We start from the raw sequence: 9,286 nt of genomic DNA on the forward strand, positions 1-9,286 counted from the left end.
GTTCAGCCTATACATAGGAGTGTTTGGAGCCATTTCAACTCATCCCTTGGCACACCACCTCTCTCACACTTCACCCACCACCACCATAACACCATCATCCACCACCATCATCCATTATCCATCATAGAGTGTGTGAGTCGTCTCGGGATCCAAGATTGATCGTAAGAGTTCTTGGCAATCAAAGACCATGTTTGCCTAAGTCTCTTACATCACTTGGTGAAGACAAGTGTTTAGTGTAATACTTTTTATTTTTAATCTTTTACACTTTTTAATTGGTTTTGTATTAATGAATTTAATTACTAGTTTCTTATGTTGAAGGTGATTCTTCCTTATCGTTTGTCTGTGGTGTCTTGGCATTATTTTACTGTCTATATAAAATAAAAGATTTTCACCATTCATATCTCCACGGTCTATATGGAGGTATGTTGGCTACCTGGTCGGGGGTTAAGGGAACGGTTTGGTAAGAGTCTTGCCATTGTTCAGTGTATAGATCTTGCAAAGGACCTGGGTCAAATTTAGTAGGACCTCCTTCAATACCCAAAGGTATTGGATGGCGGGGGTCCAAACTCTTTGATCCCCTCATAAATTAAACTACTATTAAAACTTTAACCCAGCTACTTAGGACTGTATCCCTGCTGACTCAGACTACTTAGCTGAGGTTAACGTCGCCTTCAAAAGAGGGGCCTACCACATTATGCATTAATAACTTAATTAATTATCTTTCAATAATCCGACCCTTTAGGATTGTATCCTTGCTGACTCAAACTACTGGGTCGAGGGTAACGTCGCCTTCAAAAGAGGGGCCTACTACAATAACTAAGATAATCTCTTAAACAAGTGCAAAAGTGCGAAAATAATCAAAGGCTACACTAACACACGAGTCGGATCCAAGTGATTCATCTTGTCTATAAGTTTTATTTTTATTTTTATTTTCAGCATTTTAGATAGTTTTATTTTCTTAGTTTAAAAATCTTTTCTAACATTTTGATTTGATTAGACGTTGAGGATAAACCGGTACTAAAAGCTCTTGTGTCCTTGGACGACTTCGGTATCTTACCAACACTACACTACGTCCACGATGGGTGCACTTGCCCATATGTGTGTTTAGTGTTAGTAAATATCGTGTTTTATAAATTCAAAACTTGGCTAAAAAGTGTAAAGGGGATTAAAATACATACCTAAAACATATACACACTTCACGCACATCACTTAGACTACTTAGCCGAGGGTAACATCGCCTTCAAAAGAGGGGCCTACCACATTGTGCATTAATAACTTAATTAATTATCTTTCAATAATCCGACCCTTTAGGATTGTATCCTTGCTGACTCAAAGTACTGGGTTGAGGGTAACGTCACCTTCAAAAGAGGGGCCTACTACAATAACTAAGATAATCTCTTAAACAAGTGCAAAAGTGCGAAAATAATCAAAGGTTACACTACACACGAGTCGGATCCAAGTGATTCATCTTGTCTATCTGTTTTTATTTTTATTTTTTTTCAGCATTTAGTTAGTTTTATTTTTCTAGTTTAAAAACATTTTTCTAACTTTTGATTTGATTAGACGTTGAGGATAAACCGGTACTAAAAGCTCTTGTGTCCTTGGACGACCTCGGTATCTTACCAACACTATACTACGTCCTCGATGGGTGCACTTGCCCATATGTGTGTTTAGTGTTAGTAAATATCGTATTTTATAAATTTAAAACTTGGCTAAAAAGTGTAAAAGGGCTTAAAATATACACTTAAAGCATATACACACTGACACGCATCAAGTTTTTGGCGCCGTTGCCGGAGACACAAGGATTTTAAGAAAGTTAGGAATCAGCGGCCTAATCATTTTTTCTATTTTATTTTTATTTTTTTAGGATTTTCTTAATTTTTCAGCTTCTGCAGAGCTCAGCACGGGCCGTGCCTGGTCAGACACGGGTCGTGCCCAGCAGTGTCACTGGCAGTTTTTATTTTCCGAGTTACAGAGAGCTGAGCACGGGGCCGTGTCGGTGCAACATGGGGCCGTGTCCCACTTTCCAGTAACAGGGATCCGGAAAACAATCGCTGTATCTCCGACCACGGGCCGTGTTCACTAAGCACGGGGCCGTGGTGAACTTCCTAACCAACGTTCTTTTCTGTTTTTATTGCAGGATTTGGAACCAGACACCACATCTGAATCTTCTACGTAGTGTATGAGCTCCAATTCTAGTAGAGACATAAAAGAACCTCTAGAAGAACCCGAACGCTTTCTCAGAAAAAGAGTTAAAGCTAAAAACCAAGAGAAGGTTTCGGGGGAACCACTTCCAATGGCGGACCGATGTACCCTCATGGATTACCTACGACCCACCGTGGGTAATCTCGGCGCCGCTATCAATGCATCGAATGTTGAAGCTAACAACTTCGAACTTCGGCCACATTTGATACAAATGCTTCAAAACTCCGCAACCTTCCATGGGCTTGTGGACGAGGATCCCCATCTACATATTACTAATTTCTTAGAAATATGTGATACCTTTCGGATCAAGGGAGCATCAAATGACGTCATCCGCCTACGAATGTTTCCATTTTCACTAAAAGACCGAGCAAAAGCTTGGCTCAACGCCCTCCCAGTTGGTTCGGTAAACACCTGGGATGAACTAGCCCAAAAATTTCTATATAAGTATTTCCCTCCCGTTAAAACGGCTAAATTAATGACTGAAATTAATACATATTCACAAGAGGATGGGGAATCCTTATATGAAACTTGGGAAAGGTTCAAGGAGCTATTGCGAAAGTGTCCTCATCATGGTCTTGCGGTATGGCAACAAGTATCCACTTCCTACAATGGGTTGTTGCCACACACAAGACAAACACTTGACTCTAGCTCCGGGGGACTTTTAGGTAATCGCCGCCCACATGAAATATACAATCAAATTGAGGAAATTGCTCAAACCAATTTTCAGTGGCACACTCCCCGAGGCAATAAATCTATTGCCCCGGGCGCCCATAAGGTTAATGAAAGCACTTCTTTACAAGCCCAAATCGAGGCCCTTTCTTCAAAAATCAAAAAGTTAGAAATAACAAAAACGGTCTCGGTTATGGCTTGTGAAGGGTGTGGTGGGCCACATGAAAATTGGAGTTGTATGAAAGAAACAGATGAGCAAACAGAGTCGGTAAACTACATTTATAATAGACCTAGGCCGTCGGGTCCTCCAATGGGTACCTACAACCAAGGATGGCGTAACCACCCTAACCTTGGTTGGAGAGAACCCGGCAATAGTAGTAACCAACAAAGCCTAAATCAACGAACAAACTTTCAACAACCTAGAAATGAGTCACAAAATTTCCCTCGACAACAAGGTGGACGAGAAAGGCTTGAAGATACTGTATCTCGCCTCATCTCCGACATTGAAAAGAAAAACTCGGATCGATTTCAACAACTAGAATCGAATTTTAGAAATCAACAAGCTAGTATACAAAACATTGAAAAACAAATAAATCAATTAGCTCAAAATTTCTCCGAGAGACCACAAGGCGCATTACCAAGTAATACGCAAACAAACCCAAAAGCACAAGTCCATCTCATAACATTAAGAAACCGTACCGTGGGTTCCGAAGAAGCTCCACCACCGCCAACTGAGGGAAGCATAACACCGCCCCAACAAGAGAAGACTTCTCCTCTAATTCAAGAGCCTACCAAGGCTCCTTCGGTTCCATACCCCGGTAGGTTAATTCGTCAAAATACCAATGAGAAATTCGCGAAATTCGAAAATCTACTAAAACAATTGCATGTTAATATTCCTTTTATCGAAGTCTTAACTCAAATGCCTAAATACTCAAAATTCATGAGGGACTTCCTCACTCATATAAGGAAAATTGAATCATTGCAATTAGTTAACTTAGGCGAAGAATGCTCCGCCCTCGTACTCAATAAACTCCCACAAAAGAAAATTGATCCTGGAAGCTTCACAATTCCTTGCTCGATCGGGGAATCCCCCGTTCGTAATGCACTAGCCGACCTTGGGACTAGCATTAACCTCATGCCTACATCTATGTTCAAACGACTCGGCCTAGGAAAAACAAGCCTACCAAGATGAGTATACAACTTGCCGACAGATCCGTCAAATACCCACAAGGTGTAGCTGAAAATCTATTGGTCAAAGTCGACAATTTCGTCTACCCGGCCGACTTTGTCATACTAGATATGGAAGAAGACACCGAAGTCCCCCTCATACTAGGGAGGCCATTTCTAGCCACCGCGCAAGCGGTGGTAGACATGAATGACGAAACACTTACTCTGAAGTTTGGGGATAAGGAAGTGAAGTTTGGAGTTGGGAAGAGAGTAAAGGACGATGACCCGGTCAATTACACCATTGATTCGAGTTTGTATGATGCTCTCCGACGGTGCAACATGGGATGCAAAACATCCCGCTCGGAAAATATATGACCTCACTTTGGGTCTAGCCAAGGACCCTTATAAACGTGGCGCACCACGGAGGCATTCCGCGGAACTATCCTTAGTTTAGCTTAGATTAATTTTTAGTTTAGTTTTAATGTGCAGGAATAAAACACACTCGGGATGGTCAAGGATAACAAGGGAAACGAGAAACATCACCCAATGCACGAAAACAGGGTCATCCGACAAAAAATTCCTCATTACAGCAAGTTCAGCATGGGCCGTGTCCGTCCAACACGGCCCCGTGCTGCACAATCTGCAGCAATCGCCCAGTTCAGGTAACTGGACACGGGCCGTGTTCACTGAACACGCCTCCGTGTCCAGGCTTCTGTTTCTCTTTACTAAATTTTGTCACTGGCACCTGAACACGGGGCCGTGCCCGGTCACCACGGGGCCATGTCCAGAGTGCCAGTAACATAAAATTTTGCTTTTAACACTCTTTTACACATTCAATCAACCTAAAAACTTATTTTTGGGACACATTGAGGACAATGTGTAATTTAAGTGTGTGTGTGTGGGGGGGGGGGGGATGCTAAAACTTTGAATCTTGTAAGTCCTAATTAACAAGCCTTACATAAAACTCTATTGGAACCGCTAATCACCCCAATTTTTTTTCAAAAAAAAATTCATTTTTTTTACTTGTCTAAGTTTAAGTTGGGAATTTCAAGTTCTAACAAAGTTATATTTTTACAAGTTTACAACCGATATCGTCATGATAAAAAGAACCAACATAAGAAAATTATGAAACGGCATGACAAACTTAATTAAAATTTGATTATATATACTTGATCACATAAAAAACCCATTCCCACAAAAGTGAGTTTTGAGCCTTTATCGAGCATACAAATACATATCTTTACACTAAATGCTCATTTTTCGTTTCTTGTGTGAATAGCCGCTTGGTTCGTACGACTCTAGAACTTGCCATGACAATGCATTCCCGGTCCTTACCAACTTAAACCCGAGTAAGTAAATGATGGAGGCATTAGGACTAACCCCCTTTTTTTTTTTTTTCTTTCTACACCATTATTTTTCATTTTTTTTACCACCTACCCAAAATCCCCCTAAGTTAACCCCTTTGAGCCTAAACCTTTTCATTTCTTAACCCAAAACAATCACCCTTTTTACCCACCTAAACCTTTTTATTTTAACCCTTTTCTTTTAGTAACAAAGCTCGGTTTTTCTTATGACTTTTCAAAAAAAAAAAAAAAAAGAGTTGATGAAACCAAATAAACAAACAACTTCATCAAAAATTAACCTTGTTTGAAAGAAATGGTTCATCAAAATAAAAAAATTAAAATTGTGAAAAAATAAAAACTCTTTAAAAAACCGATGTTTTTTACGCTTTTCGCCCTTTTACTAACCACTAACCCAACCACCCACCTTTAGCCCAATCCTAATACTTCACCCAAAAAGTCCTCTTGATATTTACAAAGGTATATAGTTAAAAAGGAGGAGGATTGATTGCTTGGCAAGCCTATGGTAGGAGTAAGTTCCATGCCGCTCTCGAGTGATTCACTAAAAATACACCTTCGGCCGAGTGTTGAGTGATCCCCCGTGTGGTATGTGAACTTGTATATAAATGGAATTTTAAAGAGGCATGTTATGCCCTAATAAGTAATTTATCTTATGATATGTTTTTAATAAATCATGACGAATAGGATTGTAAATAAATAAAAATAAACTATCTCTTCTACCCATTCCATTTGGGAGTGAAAAAGCCACATTATAAAGAGTTTTGCTTGAGGACAAGCAAAGATTCAAGTGTGGGGGTATTTGATGTGCACAAAATGCAACATATAAATTACATCAATTGTGGCATAAAACTAACCCTTTTTTAGTACTAATGTTGGAAAAAGTGTGTTTTTGTCTTCCTTTTGTATTTTCAGGATTAAATGAGCTCAAATGAACAAAAGAAGAAAAAATACAGCTAAATCTGACATAAATACAAGAAAAGGAACAAACGTGGCATGCCCGGTGATGTGCACAAAATGCAACATATAAAGTACATCAATTGTGGCTTAAAACTAACCCTTTTTAGTACTAATGTTGGAAAAAGTGTGCTTTTGTCTTCCTTTTGTATTTTCAGGATTAAATGAGCTCAAAATAACAAAAGAAGGAAAAAGACAGCAAAATCTAACATAAATACAAGAAAGGGAACAAAAGTGACATGCCCGACCTCCCGACAGCATCTTCCCAAGCAAAACAAAGAAGACAGAAGACTGAACACGCTCCGTGCTCAGTGAGCACAGAGCCGTGCCCAAATAGCAGCAGAAAAGACAAACCCATAGAAGCTTCTACTGCCCACCACGGGGTCGTGCCCAGCGGACACGGGGGCGTGGTCAATTTCCTGCAGGCGCATTTATTGGAATTGCGAATTGCAATTAATGAAGAGAGAGATTCGGATGGACACGGGGCTGTGCCCAGCGAACACGGGGTCGTGCCCGAGCTTCTGTTCAGCCTATAAATAGGAGTGTTTGTGTCACACCCTCAAAATCGACACGCGGAGCATTACCGCAAGGCGTGTTACGACCAGGATCTTAGCCACTAATTATATTGAATGGATTAGATTGTGTTTATAAACATTAGCATAATTAGTGACCTAACTTAAATTTCTCAAGACATAGTTTTAAGTTCACAGCGGAAAGGGGGAGAAAACGCATCATAATTGAAACCACAAGTTTATTATCATGTTACTTACGAACCACGCACTCCTTCCGATTGCAACATCCGTCCAGAGCTGTATCGAGCAACCTGCAAAGCATGCAGTAGAGTGTCAACATAATGTTGGCGAGTTCACGAGTTTAGAGTTTTCCAGTTTTATTTCCAAAAACTTGTTTCAACAGTTAATTTATCCGCTTATACATGCCATGGGGAGCTACCCCATAAGTGAGCGACTAAACTGTTTTTCCAATACCGAATACTTACTTAGCCGTACGCTTCCGCAGTGCCCCGTTTGTGCCAGAGTCTATTAATTCACGCCCGTTCCCAGTAACAAGGGTCGGTGTGAGGCTGGTCAGACCTAAATAGCGCTATCAACTAATAACCCGTTCGCCTGGCCCCGGCGACTAATCGGTATTAAGTAGTAGGGACTTGAGTGATAGAGTTTCGTTTCGTGTTGCTCGTTGCATTCCGTATAAACAGTAATTAACTAAGGGTCCCACACAAGGGGAGAAAGGTAGGTTTGTATCCCTCACAAGGGATAGTGTTGTTGTCACACCCCGATTTCCACGCGTCTCACCGGTGGGCCCGGTGGGGGATTACCGTGACGATGTTGGCAACAATATAGTCAAACCACACAATTATATAGTGCACAGCGGAAGCATAATTTAAATATATAATTTCAACCTCAGATTGTAATATCAAAATGTATTACAGAAGTTGAATATCCACAGTGGATCGTAAATACAGATAAAGTATTGTTCCATTAGATACTGCAATCAAGCTTGCGAGGCTTATCCCGACGCTAGGGAGCTAATACCAGCCAATTACGTTTAGGTACCTGCACTTAATCTTTTTGGGGAAAATACGTCAGTTTACACTGGTAAATACATTCAACTGACACATTTGAAAATGTTTATTAAAATTGATTTGAATGCACAAGGCACAAACTCTTTTATAACTTGGGAAAATTCATAATAATCTTGTGAACGTTTTACATGTTCTTTTATGCGTTCAGTAGCCCGGGTCGTGCCGGGTTAAAGATTTATAGACACACCACGTTTGCGTAAAACCGTAGTACAGAAACCAACGGCTACGTCTTTTAGTTTTAATGTCGACACTTTATACCGGGTGTACGCCTACACCGGGATGTCGATGGTCGTGGCCATTTCGTAGAATGATGCCAAGGATATCCGGGACAACGGTCATTAAACCCCCCAAAGGCTTATAAGCAACAAAACTGTTTAAATGAGCCGATCATATTTAATCAATTAACCACCTAAGCGATGGAATTATATAATGCTCAATCAAGCGGTATTAATATACCGTAACCCAAGCCCATATAGGGGAAATAAGTCAAAAGTATTTACCTTTGCAAGTATTAATCCTTAATTTAGATCAAGTCACCGATAGCTTTTACTGGGGCTCCTAATCTGGAACGAAGGTTTTAATTAACCTCTTAGAATCCTAACGGTCCTTATAGTAGCCGTAGCTTAAACCGGTTGATTCCGATATATAGATATGGTTAATTCGCACGAAAAGGCGAAAACCGAGAATGGAGTATGATTTGGACCCAACAAGTTCAGTGACTTGTTTTATATGGGTTTATAGTTCATACTCTGGATTTTGGGGTTCAAATAATATAATTTGACCCATATCGGCTATTGCACGAAAACTAGTTCCGTGGGCCGTACCGTGTGCGCAAATAGGCGAAACGGTTAACCACAAGAGTCGTACGCTTATTTCCTAAGTCAATATGCCTTAAAAGCATTTTGGTATCAGTAGGATACCTTCCGTAATGCCCGTAACGAGTTTAAGTTTAGATTATGCCCCGTAGGGGCTTTTCGGTCATTTTAAAGACTTTAAAAAGGCTTTTCGAGTTCTACAGGAAATCTGAGTTTCCCGAACAGCTTATAAAGCTTAAAATATTTTATTTATTATTTAAAACCAGTGGCAACTGGAATCGGGTCAAAAGACCTTGTAGAACTCCCGTTTTGGCCAAAAAGGGCACATTCGGTATTTACCGAACCGTAGCCATAACCGCAGGTTATGAGCAAGGTAAAAATTATTAAAAATCTTTAAAATTCCCAAAATATTATTTTACCACAGTGGGTAAAAGTTTTGGTGCCGAAAACTTGGGTTAGATGAGCGTTATGCTAATTGCGCCGTTATATACAAAACTTTCTTAAAAGTGCGCCTT

At 40.2% G+C, this 9,286-nt stretch overlaps 1 non-coding gene across 1 annotated transcript; it reads right to left on the reverse strand.

Moving 5' to 3' along the window:
• Nucleotides 1-2,674: 2,674 nt before the first annotated feature.
• Nucleotides 2,675-2,781, reverse strand: LOC118488762. Its single transcript, XR_004885297.1, has one exon. It is a non-coding gene; the product is annotated as a small nucleolar RNA R71 (small nucleolar RNA).
• Nucleotides 2,782-9,286: the final 6,505 nt, after the last annotated feature.

This window comes from Helianthus annuus, chromosome 16 (assembly GCF_002127325.2).
Source record: "Helianthus annuus cultivar XRQ/B chromosome 16, HanXRQr2.0-SUNRISE, whole genome shotgun sequence".
Lineage (NCBI taxonomy): Eukaryota > Viridiplantae > Streptophyta > Magnoliopsida > Asterales > Asteraceae > Helianthus > Helianthus annuus.